This window comes from Scaptodrosophila lebanonensis, unplaced genomic scaffold (genome assembly GCF_003285725.1).
Source record: "Scaptodrosophila lebanonensis strain 11010-0011.00,11010-0021.00 unplaced genomic scaffold, SlebRS2 tig00000092-arrow-pilon, whole genome shotgun sequence".
NCBI classification, from domain to species: domain Eukaryota; kingdom Metazoa; phylum Arthropoda; class Insecta; order Diptera; family Drosophilidae; genus Scaptodrosophila; species Scaptodrosophila lebanonensis.
The window spans coordinates 2,746,145-2,760,604 of record NW_022060566.1 but is presented as its reverse complement, the minus strand read 5'-3'; positions in this window follow the sequence as shown (position 1 = coordinate 2,760,604).

The window sequence follows — 14,460 nt, the reverse complement described above, 5'->3', positions numbered from 1 at the left end:
GAGTTAGTGAGATATGTATATCGGCTGATTATTTTATTAAACTGCAAGCAACATTATCAAATTTTCCATGGGTGAACGACAGCCAAAGTTTGCAATTGATTTGACTGATATAGTCAAACGATCAAATGACTAAGTGGTATATATACAGATGTAGATGTATGTAGGTACTTACATATGTGCATATATATAGCGGTCTCAGATGATACTTTATGGTACAAAGTCAAGCTCGGCAATTTGATGAACAATTTAAGATAATTAAATTGTTTACGAGTTAATTCAATCACTGAAAATAATATAATTAGCGTACACATGACAAAAACTCTCTAAGCAGAGAGTATACAATTAGGAAGCCTTGCATTCCTGGTATTGCCAATTCCCGTTACCGATAGGACCCCTCATATGCATTATTTTTGCACATGTTCGTGCGAATGTCTGTATATGTCTGTGCGTCTTTCTCGCTCTTTGTGTGTGTGTGTGCATTAACTCGTCCATACAATGTATCTATCATCTCTGGACAGATGGCCGACAATTCTGTCTGTCTGGTTGCCCGCCGCTTTCTTTATTATCATTTCTCTTGTGTTTGTACTCATAATTCTGAGCCGTATATTCGTTTATTCTCAATCACAAACACACACACGCACACGTATATATGTGCAATACAGAAACATATATTTACATATGTGTGTGTTTATGAAAGTTCCTATCTGCTTTAGGGTGGCTTTAGTCTAGGGCTCTACGCAAAGTAAAAGTTTTCAAAGGCTTACAAATGAAATGCCATTTAACATTAATATTTTAATACACATGTTTAGCATTAATATTATTTAGTTTTCACAAATTTCATATTTTGCGATCGGTTAATTGTAGAAAATGTGTGTAAGTATAATGAATTTCCTAAAATAAATTGTTTATGTTATTCATTTTATTAATGTATGCTACAGGAATCCCAACATGTTATCGCAAATGCCAATACCCTTAGCAAGAAGCCCAAATAACTTTTCTTAAAACTAATTTTAATTTGAATTCAGGTCAGATTTACGAGTGCTCCGAGTTTTTTTAAAACTATGTTTTTGTTCTCTTACGTCACACTCAATCGAAGCTGCGTAGTTTTTCTTCGCAACATATTTATATGCGTCGCAGAATTTGTTAGTTCGATACTTGTGTGAGTATGTTGCGGGAGTATGTTGCTAAGCCAGCAGCTGTTTCTGCGGCTGCGACTTTAAAGATTTGCAACATTTTCTGCGGCTGCGATGACCTAACAGGGCGTATACGTGATATTTACGGGAATGTAAAAACAATAATTTTTTTTGTTTGTTTTTATATTATTTGAATAATATTATACGCCAATTTTTTTTATAATTCTTGTAGAATTTTGGATACAGGGCGTATTAGTAATATTTTAAATATTGCAAATTGACAGCTTTGTCTTGCACGTTTTGACTGGAAATGTGATGTTTAGCCTTTTATTATAACTGTATTATAACGTTTTTATTATATATTTTTATAATCTTTTTAAAATGTATGAAATAAAAAAACATATTACTCATACGTAGCGTTGTCATTTCCTACTTTAAAAATAGGGCTTCAGAGAGTATGGGTAATATTTAAGTATTTTATATTGCCACCACAGCTAATCTTAATATAAATCTAAAACAAAATGTCGGAATGTCTGTCCCCTAACCCCTATCCCATTCGAACTCATCAAAAAATTTGGATTCTAAAAAAGCACGACCAGCCTAATTAACAAACATATATACTCTTGTTCGTATGTTTGCGAACATTCTCATACATACTACATGGCGTAGTATCTGATAAAGTCGTGCCAAGTTCAATCCGTCGCCATGCCATCGCTGTAGACAAAACAGTGAGTTAGCGTGCTTGGAGCAACCATCGGCGGCCGTAGCAGCGGGTGTATACTCGTAGTGTATGAAAGCTCCACTGAGAGACAGTTTGAGGTTGGTTATTGGTCGTAGTCGGAGTCGTAGTCGTAGTCGTCGTCATTGCGGCGTCATCGAGTCGTCTTTGTGTCGTCGTGAGCGCCATTATGTGAGCGCGCACTTGCGCTCTCGTGTCCGCCTGGTTCACTTTACATGGGTGTAGAGCCATATAGGGGCCATTGATAGAGAAATTTATTTCATACATTACATTACTTTGCAGCGCCTGTTTTAATAACTTTAAAAGAACATTATTGCAGCATTTAAATGCGATTTGTCTATATCAAAAAATAAAACAAAACAAAAAAAGAAAATTATAAAATAAAGATCAAATATAACTTATCTAATAACTTAATATACAGAGCAAATATATTTCACATCTAATGACTGCTAAGCAAATCACAATTCTCTTTACTTTTTAAAAGCTTAAAATAATCAAAACATTTCTGTTCTGAAAGAATAAATACTTCTAATATTAATTAATCTTAGACAAATACATTTTAATAGCAAATAAGTTGAGCCTAACAAAAGATGATTCCAAAAATTAAATATTTATTTTAAAATGTATTGAATTCTTCCAATATTTTATTTTTATTTATATATTTTATTACAAAAATGTGCCAGCAAATACAAGATGCAATGTATTTATCGCTTACAATACAATTTAGTTGTGTTTCTTCTGAGAGGGGGGAGGGATGGTGGAGGACTGTAGTTCCCCCCCTTGGTATGCCCATGTGGCTTTGGCTTAGGTTTCGTATTCGGTTTTGTGTATACTGCCCAGCAGAGCAGCCGTCGATATTGACGACGAAGAGATTCTCTCTCTCGCTCTCGCGCGTCGCTCGGAGGTTTTTCCTCTTTCGTTAGCTGCTTGGTTGGCTGATTAGTTGAGTTTGTGATTTCAGTATAATTAATTTTTGTAGCGGTTCCGTCGGACGTGCAACGTGCGTCAGCCGTTCGCTCGCCCGTGAATTATTTCTAACTTTTTGGCGTCGTTGCCATCGCCATCGCCATCGACATTGCCATCGGAGCTCTCGGTTCGTCTTTTGCCTTTGCCGTTGCCATTTTGTCTGTGACTTAGGCCTGGGTCCGGGTGCGGGCTTCTTTCCGTTCCGTTTGCAATTTCATTTCGGTTAACCGCCAGTGGCCGTCAGTGTGAGTGACGCCAATTCGCAGCGGCGATAATACAAATTAAAATATTATAAAAAAAAAGATTATAATATAATAAATTTTTAAAAAATAAAACCTGCTCAACATTTTTAAACGAAAAGCAAAATAATAAGCATACACATACATATGTATGTGTATATATGTATTTATGTACGTATGTCTGTGTATACTGGAACCCGTACTCCTACATACCCGCTATCCGTACATAAGTGCGAGCACAGACATACAGAGATGCTTATGTACATACATATGTATGTATGTACGCATGTATGTATGCACGAAAATAAAAACTTGTTAAATGTGTGATTGTGTGTGTGTTTTTGTTTTGTTTTTTCTTGTTGCTTTTGCTGCGTCCGAGCACGGAAAAAATCAGCAGCCCAAAAATTGTGACAAGTTTGTGTGCCGTTGTGTGTAGGCATAACAAATACATACATAAGTATATGTACATGAATGTGTGTAAATATGCATAAATATATATATATATTAATATATATTTAAAAAATAATAATAATATACATACATATGTATGTGCTATGGAATACATCTGTGCAAATCGTCGCCGGTTGATCGCTGCGTGCTGAAAATTGTTTTCAAATAATATATAAAAAGCGCCAACAAACAAACAAGACATTGTTTGTAAGTATGTATGTACATGTATGTACGTATGAATGTATATATATTGAGGTTGTCCATTGACCTTGCCCCGGCTGCTCATACAAGCGTTGACCCCACCCCCCAATCGTAGCCCCTGGCCATTTGTGTTTGAAATTCATCCGGGAATTAACATCTTCTTCAGCTGTGTCCTTACATCGAATGCGCGCGCCAGTGTTGCCCCCATACGTTTTTTTCCTTCTATTTTTCTGTTGCGCGCGCTCGCATGTGTGTGCACTCCGCATAAGTTAAAAATGAAGTTGAAGTCGGAAAAAGACTCCCATCAGCTGAGCGGAGTGTTTGCTGACATTGTTTTTGTTGTTGCTGTCATATGTAGTTGCTGTTGCTGTTGCTATTGTTGTTTTCGACCCCAAGCAACCGCAAAGCAGGTACACATACATACAACACATATGCAGCTATGTATAATTACATACATATGTACATATGTATGTATATGTATATTTACAAACGTGATAACAAAATCAACATATCTAGTTTCCTTATAGCCGCTTATGCCAAATCTAAGTATGAACATACATAAATATGTTAGTACATAATACATATGTATAATGTACAAGTATACATATGTTTGTAGCTATGTGTGTGCGTGTTTATGTTTGCATTTTTATAATTGTTTTATGATTTTTGCTATTTTTGCCCATTTGCCGCCAATCGATTAAAATGAAAATAAAATTATATTATATTTCGAATTAAAATTAAAACCAAAAACGTCGTCAACATATCGACATCGACAACGAAGAGGCGACGGCGACAGCGACGACGACGACGGCAGCAAACAAAGCGCTTTCATTAAAAGTCCAATAAAGTTTTCGGTTTTCGGGTTTCTGTTTAGTTTTTGTTGTTTTTCAGTTTGTCGTTTTCAAGGTTTTTTTTTGCGTTTGGTTATTTTTGGTATTCGTTTCTTATATAGTTTTTTTTTTATTTCACGCTGTTTTCATTTATATTTGTGCGTGTTTGCTTGTTTGTGTGTGTGTGTGTGTGTGTGTGTATGTGCGCGCATATGTGTGTTTGTAAGTTGTTTTGAAGTTTGGCGGCAGCTGTTGTTGTTGTGTTTATAATTAAAAATATTGCCTCTTAGTAGTATATTATTTCATTTTAGTTAGTTCAATGCATTGCATGTTAGCTTAGCTTTGCTTTTTGCCTACCATAAATGTATGTACATATTAATGTGTAAGTGTGTGTGTGTGTGTCGGTACAGGTGCAGTTATTAAGATGGGGCAAAAAATGATGCGTCAGTCCGACATTTGTATACCCTGTACCCGCCCCTCACCATTCCTCAATTAAAGTCAATTTTGTGAGGCCAAACTTTCATGATATCCATATAATATTAGAACTAATAAATATAAAATTTGGTTGGAAAAGTTGTTGGTACTAGAAGTGAGTTTTTAATTGATCGTTTCTATGCCGGCTTATGATATAGCACCGATTTTAATAAACTTAAAATTATGTTGAGACAATCGAAAAAACTTATAAATAGCTAATTTGATGAGAATGCGTTTATAAACAAGAAAGTTATGCTACTAAAAGTGATTTGTGCACCAATTGTTCCTATGACAGCTATAAAAAATAATACGCTTTTATATAATTTGTTAGAAACTTGATCTGCAGATAGATATCTAGCGGTTATGGTTCAAAACAGCTCGACGTGCATACAGACAAACAAACAAACAAACGAACAAATGGATAGACGAACAGACAGACAGACATACATACACATGTTTGTATCTACATACATATATTGATTCGCCCAGTCATGCTAATTATATTATGTATGTATGTACACACATACATGTGTATGTGTACATACCATGGGATCTATTACGCCTCCTTGTGCGTGTTACATACATTTGGCGTATAGGCTAGTAGTATACTCTAGTATACTCTTCCTTGCACCCTTTGGGTACAGTGTATAAAAACAGTTATACATAGCACTGACATGCATGAACAGATACACATGGGTGTGCGAGTGTGTGTGTGTTTGCATGCAATGTACTTGTATACATACATAGTCGCTCGCTTTAGCCCCCTTGTACGAAATATTGCTGACGTCGCGTCTGCCGTTGCGCATTCAAAACAGCAACGACAACGACAACGAGAATAACAACAATAACAGGAACAGTAACAGCAGTAGCGACTGCCACTGCGACTGCGACTGCGAACGAATGCTTCAGCGCAACAGTTGGTGGTGAATGGCAGCGGTCGGTGGTTGACGGCGGCAGCGGCAGTGGCAGCAAAAGCAACGACACCACGAAATGGCGTAGGGTGTTCAAGCTAGACGAAAGCGTTGATAAAACCAGCAACAACAATACGCTCAATTTTATGCATATATACATATACATATACATATGTATATGTATATACATATGTCGTTGTGTTTGTGTGTGTTCGTGTGTGTGTTGAAACTAGCCGTCTATCTTTTCTTTTTATTTTGCTGCTGATGTTATTTATTTTTTTCTTTCTAAAATATCATCTCTCAGCCCCATACGAGCAGCATCATTCTCTCCCGAGTCGCTGATCCCCCACCTACCCCCCCCCCCCCCTACAAAAAAATGTCGCTGATGTTATCGCTATGCCGTTGCTGTTACCTTTCGCGTCACTGACGACGCCGACGCTGACGCCAACGACTCTGCCGCCGTCATATATTAACTTATTTTAAATTGAATAACTGATTAACTCTGACTGACTACCGAATAGCGATTGACGATTGATGACTATGCTGCTATACCCCCACCAATTCGGGCATCTAATTTACAACGTGGCGTATGCGTAATGCCCTTGGACTTGAACAGACAATACGTATACGCACCGGTTACAACATATGTTTAGGTGTAGTTGTTGTTGTTGTTTTTCATGTTTGTTTTTCTTTTTTTTTGGCGCAACGCCCGCCAACTCGTGCACATTTACATTTAGCTTTATAATCGGTTTAGATGAAAGCGCTCGCTCTCATATAGCGTGCAAATATTCTCACATCTTCGCTTGATCAGTGCGGTGGCTCGGTAGTCGGTGGTCACGAAATTTGCGATTGTGGCAGCCAAGCGATAGATCGTACATGATATTTTTCAATTTTGATAATATGTAATGGCACACACAAACCAGTAATTATTTCTCTCTCTCTCTCTATACATACAAGTATACACACATATACATACATGTAAATCGCGCTCTCTGCTACAGTACTCTTAAAGACAGTGGAAGTTTGTCGGCTGAGAGTTCAGAGTGCGTTATCAGTTATCGGCATCAGCTGCAGTTCCGTTTCCGTTCGATTTTGTTGTTTCCACTTCCGATTACATTTCACAAATTTCATTCAAATGCGTTAATGGTGTTCAACAATATTTCTCTACCTTAAGAGATGTTTACTTTAAGAGAGCTCAACCAAATGCGACTTAAGCAAAGCCGTTTGAGTTTTGAAAACTCTTCAAAATCTTTCTGGAAATTAGGTGTGTTTGTTTGTAAAAAAAAGTGGGAAAACTTTTCGTGGAATAAAGATCATATGAATCTATGGGCGATAATTGCGTTTATTTAAATGTTGCAATATTGCAGTGACCGGGAAGTAACTGTCTGGCTTGTGAGTGGTTTCTTGAAGTCGAAATGTATACTTTGTAAATAACTTTCCGATACAAAAATGCTTAGAATGAGCATTTTCCAACTTGACAATTATCGGATGACATATGTGTACATGCATTTTGTTTTAAATGGCTCTCCTTTATTAAAATTTATTTTGTTGCTTTATGAATTAACAATTTTACAAATGGCTGAACGTGCCTCAAGCATGGATATCGTCTAGACATCACAAATGTAATTTTAAAAAAGCACGTGCAATGCTTTTCTGAACATCTGTCCATTCCAGCCAGCCAGTCAGTCTATGGGACGGTGGTTTGGTGCGGTGTGGTGCGCGGTATTTGTTTGTTTTGCTGTTTATTTGTTCGCAGCGCGCCAAATGTGTTTGTTGATTTTTTAGTAAGCCTTTGACGCCGGCTCTAACATAATCACTGAACTGAACTGAACTTAGCTAAGCTGAGATGTTTACAGTTTTTAGTATCGATTTCGAGACAAACAAAAGAGAAACAGGAAAATTTACAATTTTCAGTATCAATTTCAAGGCAGACACGGGAAATGTTTACAATTTTCAATATCGGTTTCGAAACAAATACTTAAAAGTTTATTAATTCCAGTATCAATTTCAATACAGACATTCCAAAACTAAATATTTTCTTTATTGGCACCGAAAATCTTACAATTTTCAGTATCGTACTCAAAATCGGTCCCACAGAAAAAAAAAACCCACTGGATATGCTTATACATAGTTTATAATGAAAGCATTATTAGAATTATTAGATTAGAATTTAGAGAAATATTTGATGTTGAAGATGTGCAATTTTTTGAAGCTCGCAAAAGTTTTGGCTTCTTTCTAGGCGCCTTGTTATACTCAAGATAAAGAATATATATTTCTTATGGATCTTTACATTTTTACACTATTTAACCTTTATTTATGATTGATATATTATTTAGAATCTCTAAAATATTATACACGAGACTTTAGACTTTAAACACTGCACTTCTTCCAGGCAGTCCGCTAAATGTTTTAATCAACTCATAGATTTCCTTTTAATTTCTCCACCCGATAAGATTCTGAGAATAGAATAGCACTTCTGAATATTACTTTTGACTTGTCAGTGGGAATTTAAAGTTGATCTCGCCTATTGCGTACTATTCCGCAATATCTTTCTCCCGATAATCACAAGCATCAGCACCTTGGTTAAGAGTATTTTCATCAGAACCCATTCATTATTATTAATACCGCTAACTATCTTTTAATTGCAAAATATTAGCAAGCGATTCAAATTGGTGTTGTCACCTATGTTTGTATATTAATAGAACTTTAATCATTTTAGACACTTCGCACCCTAATATTGACCGAACAAAGCCATCCATCTAATGCTACGGTCGGACAGGCAAATAATTTAAACGCAAATTTCAATTCAAATTAAAATAAATTGATAAGCCGCTTTGTTGTAACAAGTTTAAGTTTTTTTTTGAGTAAATAATTGTTATTGTTTTTTGACTAAAACTAATTTAAATATATTAATAAAACATAATAGAAAGAATTTAAATTTATGAGTAGGTTATTACCCGTGATTTTAGAAAAACTTATTAAAAACTTTAAATAATCAAACAAAATTATGGCTTAATTAAATATGTGATTAATTTAAATGTAATTTACACTTTTTAAACTATTCAGTTATATTGCAATGATAAAGAACTTTAAATCTGTGTAATCAAAAGCTCAGCTTATTAATTTGTTTACAACAATATCAAACCTTTAATCAATTCATTTCCAAAAGTATAAAAGAAAAAACGCATGCTTTATAAAATCGAAGGGAAATATTAAACTTGGAATTAAAAGGTTGATAAAGTATGTGAAAAGTTAAATGTGTAGCTTATTAATTTGTTGAAAAACGTGTTAGTTTTGTTTTAAAAAAGATCAAACTTTTAATCAACACACAAATATTAAAGAAAAAGTAAGAGGGCTTAACAAAACATTAAAAAAATATCCAACCTTTAATCAAGACTCAATTTATTTAAAAAAGTGTAAAATATATTAACAAAACATTAAAGAAATATCAGTCAACACTTAATGTGATGATGTATTGGCTTATTTGTTTTTTAAGGAGATTTTTTTTATATGCTTACAAATTTCCAACTTTTTATCAACACGCAATTAATATTATATGATGAAGCTTGATTAATATTTACAAATTTTCGATTAAAAACTGCAATTGATAGCTTCGAAAATATGAAACTTTGGGTTTAGTAATCAGAGTTTCTAAATTTTTCTAATATAGAGTTTCTAATTGTAATGTAATTTAAACAAGTGCATAAACAGCGAGTTCGGGGAATAGGAATTGCCTCATTTCTAAACAGTTCTACAATTCTGGAATTCTAGAGTTGGACTTATGACACTGCACTAAACGCTAGACTAGACCTTTTGCCTGATTGTGAGACATGATGACAACAATTGTATTTTCTGCCTAACTGCTCTAGAATTTCAAGTTAGGTTTTGAGTTTAATTTCTAGTCTGGTGTCATGGGGTGTCATTAATGAAGTTGAATGAATGCTTCAAATTTCGGATCATACCGCGCTTGCCAACGCACCCCATTCCTAGTTGGTGCTTATGCTGTTTTTCTGGCTATTACATATCCCTAGAAACCATAACAAGCACACACCAACACCCACACACCCACACACATACACACATCGCGTAAATATAAATAAAGCTCGAGCAACAATCCAAGCAAATAGTACAGGTCGCAATATTTTGACAGGTTTGAGAAGTGTTCGTGCCTTATGTGGAAGAACTGTCGGCTCTACTCCGACTCCCAGACTTGATGGCGAGGCTTGCGCACAACTCAACTCCAATTCTTCATCCTGCTGATGGTGGCTTTGTTCCTGCCTTGACGACGACGACGACGACGGCGACAACGACGTTTGATGTTGCGACGCGCTCAAATTGTGGCCTGTCGTGACTTGTTCGTGCTCGTTGCTAAACGAATGCGACGCGCCTTGTCCTTGTATGTGTATAAACATATATATGTATGTATATACATATGTGTGTGTGAGTGTGTGTTTGTGTAACATTTACGACTCAGCAACAGTGGCATCTGCAATCCGTGAATTGTGTTTGGCTTACCACCAGTAACGAGCCAAATATAACTTCCATTTCATTCCATCGCACACACACACACACTCATTTAGACACAAACATCAAAAAACCAAATATATATACATACATGCATATGTATGTATGTATGTATATGTATATATGAGTGTGTGGTCGCTAATTTGAAGGTCGAAAACTGTGGCTCCCACCACCACCATCTTACAAGTTTCCATTTTAGATTTGTTAAATATACGTATTAACAGAACCAAGCCATTAAATTTGGAGGCCTTCAGGTTGCTTTCTATACATACTATTACTCATACGACGTGTAAAAATGAGATTTATGTTTAGCTTTTTAGCTAAATCATATATTGCAGGCCCTTTGATGCTTTTCAATATTTCTCACACAAATCACACAAAATAGAGAAATTCATTTCCCTTTGCGTTTCTATAAAAGTTCACCAAATTCGGGCCATTCAAGGGCCTCTTTATAGTTATAACACCCTTCCCGTTTCAAGAACGCAAAATGATTTTATCTTAGTTTGTTTGTTTTGATTTGTTTATTGTTCATATTTATTTACTTTATTTATTTATTGAAACGACTGTCGAGAGCGACAGACAATTTTTATTAAAAAAAAAAAAACAAATGTTATATTTATTCAAAATAATAGTTCTGGCTAGTAAATTCTACTTATAATATAAACACTGCTGTTTTTCCAAAATTTGAGTCTCTGACACATAATTTGTAATAATAACAAAAAAATAGATTTAAAAGTAAAGAACAAAATAAAAACAAGTAAGGCAGCTATAGTTGGGCATTTATTTATTTATTTTTACTTCTGGTATAGATGTTTTATGTGAAGTTTGTTCGCCAGTGGAATTATCGCAATTGACAAAATTTGTAGAAAATAATAAAGAAAATAAAAACTATAATCGGTGTGGATAGAATAACATAAAAATGTGTTGCAGAGTCGGGGTGAGATTTGTAAAGCCAAGCTTATAATCTGTAATTATTATTAGAAACTAACCCAAGTCCTAAGTCTGCTGCTGGTTTCTGAAGGAAATAATATTGCTGCCCAATAATTTCAAAGAACTCTGAATGTTTTTAATTTTCAACGAATATGTATTAGTCCTAATATCAGGCCTTTGTTCCAGTAAAGTATACATAACTATAAGTATATAAGTATTAGCTGGAGAGTTTTGCAATTTTCTTTGCAAATTCTTCTGCTGAATTTTGCTGAACAGACAGTAGTTCATTAAAAGTGTGCCAGAGTTTCTATTATTCGAGATATGTTTGCATAGACAAATATTTCTAAATTCCCAGACAGTCCCAGACATTCCCAGAACTAGCTGTGTTCGCCTGTCTGCAGATATGAATGTTCTGAGCTCTGTATACGTTTGAAAGCCAGAGATAAACAACATTTTGTTTCTCTGGCGTTTTCAGGCATTTGTAAATATATTTATTCCTTTATATATTTTATATGTCAAATAGATGGGCTTGATCGATCAAAAATATGCTCCAACATATGTTCTCAACATACTATTATTATTTAACAACTGGAATTATTTAAATGATGACCATATGGTTGTGATCTTCTACTTTATGAGTCGATGAGAACACACATATTGCATAAGATTATCGCTTATATAAAAGAAGAACTAATTTGGCAAAGAGAATTGGAAGCGTGTACATACATGGTAGGAAACCCTTTTTAAGATAATGTTCAAAAACTTACGTCATAAAAGTATTGTTATCGAATGTAAAGGCAAAACGTGTTGGTCTAAAATTGAATTTCTTCTTTTGGTACAAAAAACGACTTTTATTATAAAAACGAAGTTTTTTTTGTTACTATTAAAATTATTATATTTTTAGAAATTTGGTTAGATTTTATGCTACATCGTAGATTTTGCTGTGCGTGCCACAGTACATTATTTTCTATAATCCTGAAATCTCTGTAAATCTTTAAAATAGCCACTGGCTCTTAAAGAATCATTAAATTCAGGTAGTGAGCTGATTAAAATAATAATACTAGAAATATTTCATAATAAATATCTTTTATATCTCTAACTGAGACATTATTCGAACGATTATTCCTCGTTATATCTTGTGATATAAAATACTAACCTCTGCTATGTGGATTGTCATAAAAATGTCTCTTTACTTGTATACTTGTAGATAAGTAAAGTCTAGAGGCGAAGCTTGTTTGTTTCTAGCCATTGTAGGTAGTCATGTCAAAGATCTCTCTCTGTCTCTCCCTGACTGATAGACTTTACATCGCATTTTCGAATATAAATCGTAGTGAGCCATTTGCCAGGCCTCCGTTCCATTATATGGACATACATTCGTATGTATGCTGATATCTACAGGTGGAGAATAACATTTTTCTGTTGTTTTGGGGGAAATAAACCACAAATTTATTCAACTATTTATTTAATTAACTGAAACCGCAAGAATTAGGCGGCGCGGTCAACAACAAAAACAACATTAAAAAGACAAATTCCATTAAAATCTTAAAGCACATTAAATTTTTAAAACACACACACAGAAGAAAACAAAAACAATGAAGCAGAAATTAAAACAGCAAAATGTAAATTCAAATAAATTAAAAAAATATATGTTCGAGGGACAAAATCTGAAATGAATACAAAGTGCACAGCATTTTTGGCTTTTGAAATCGTACCCTGTACCCAAAACTGTACATACTCGTATATATACTTATTTCGTATCAGTGTTTGTGTATAAATAAAGCATATGAAAGGAAGTATAGCAGGTTTCATGTAAATGGAGAAATGGGGAAACAGAAACCGCTTCTACATGAGCTCATAAAGAGAGTTCCTCAATAACACGTATGTTCTTCAGTTTGTTTGTTTTGAAAACGACATAAAAACAAACAATCCCATTTCCTCGAACTGAACCACTAAGGAAAGGGGTTTCTTGTTTAGAGTACTGAGAGAAATTGAACGCCTTTAGGGAACCTAGAGAATAAGAATTGAATTGAAAGTTATTGGGTAAATATTTGATTGTATGAAGGGTTATTTGAGAATTTTTTCGAGGCGATATAAAAACAAATAATTCCGAACTGAAGTCGTATGGAACGGGTTTTCATGCTTAGAGAGCCCAGAAAAAATAGACTGATATGAAAATTGTTGGGAAAAGAACTCTGAAAGAGTATACATATATCAATATATATAAAAAAAAATCACTGTTAGTACCAAATACCTCTTGTTTTTAAAGATATCTTAACCAAAGCTTTCATTTATAAGGGGCTTATTGGAATCTGAAGTCTTATGAAAATCGGTAAGCTAGATTATAATGCTGCCACAGGACCGGTCAATGGAAAAAATCATTTTACCAGTATAACTTTGTTGAAGGAATGGTATCCTAAAGAAGTTTGATGCTTTTAAGCTTAAATTGCTGTGACGCATTTTAATGTTTTATCAAAATCGGTGCATTAGCTTTAAAAATTGCATTTTCCGACATTAGCGGAGACTCTTCTTGCCTTCGTTTATTTCTCTGGGCATATGTATAAATATAAAAACTTCAGAAATGTGGTCTTAAGCAGGCCTACGTACATACATATGTAAATGCTTATTTCATATACGCATACATACATATATACTTTTAAGCATATGTACATACTTATGTACGTGCTTAAAAAAGTGAAAAAAAAAACGTTAAGAAAAAGTTTTAAATTTTTTTTAATTGTACAGCTTATAACAATTTATTATAGCAGCGAAAAACAGCAACAATAAATGAAACATTGCAAAAGTCGAGGCATGCAAAAATAACAAAAACAAAGAGCAACAAATACCTCTTCATTGCAACAGCTGTACAAATTTTAAAGAAACACCACAACAACAGCAACAACAACAAGAAGAAATGAAAAGAGAACAACAACAACCACAGTGAGCAAAGATACAAGAAAGTAAAAACAATTTATGAGTAAAGTATTAAAATGTATAAGAGAATTATTTTATAAATTGTTTGTACAGACTACCGACGTAGGTATGTGTGTGTGTGTATACATACAT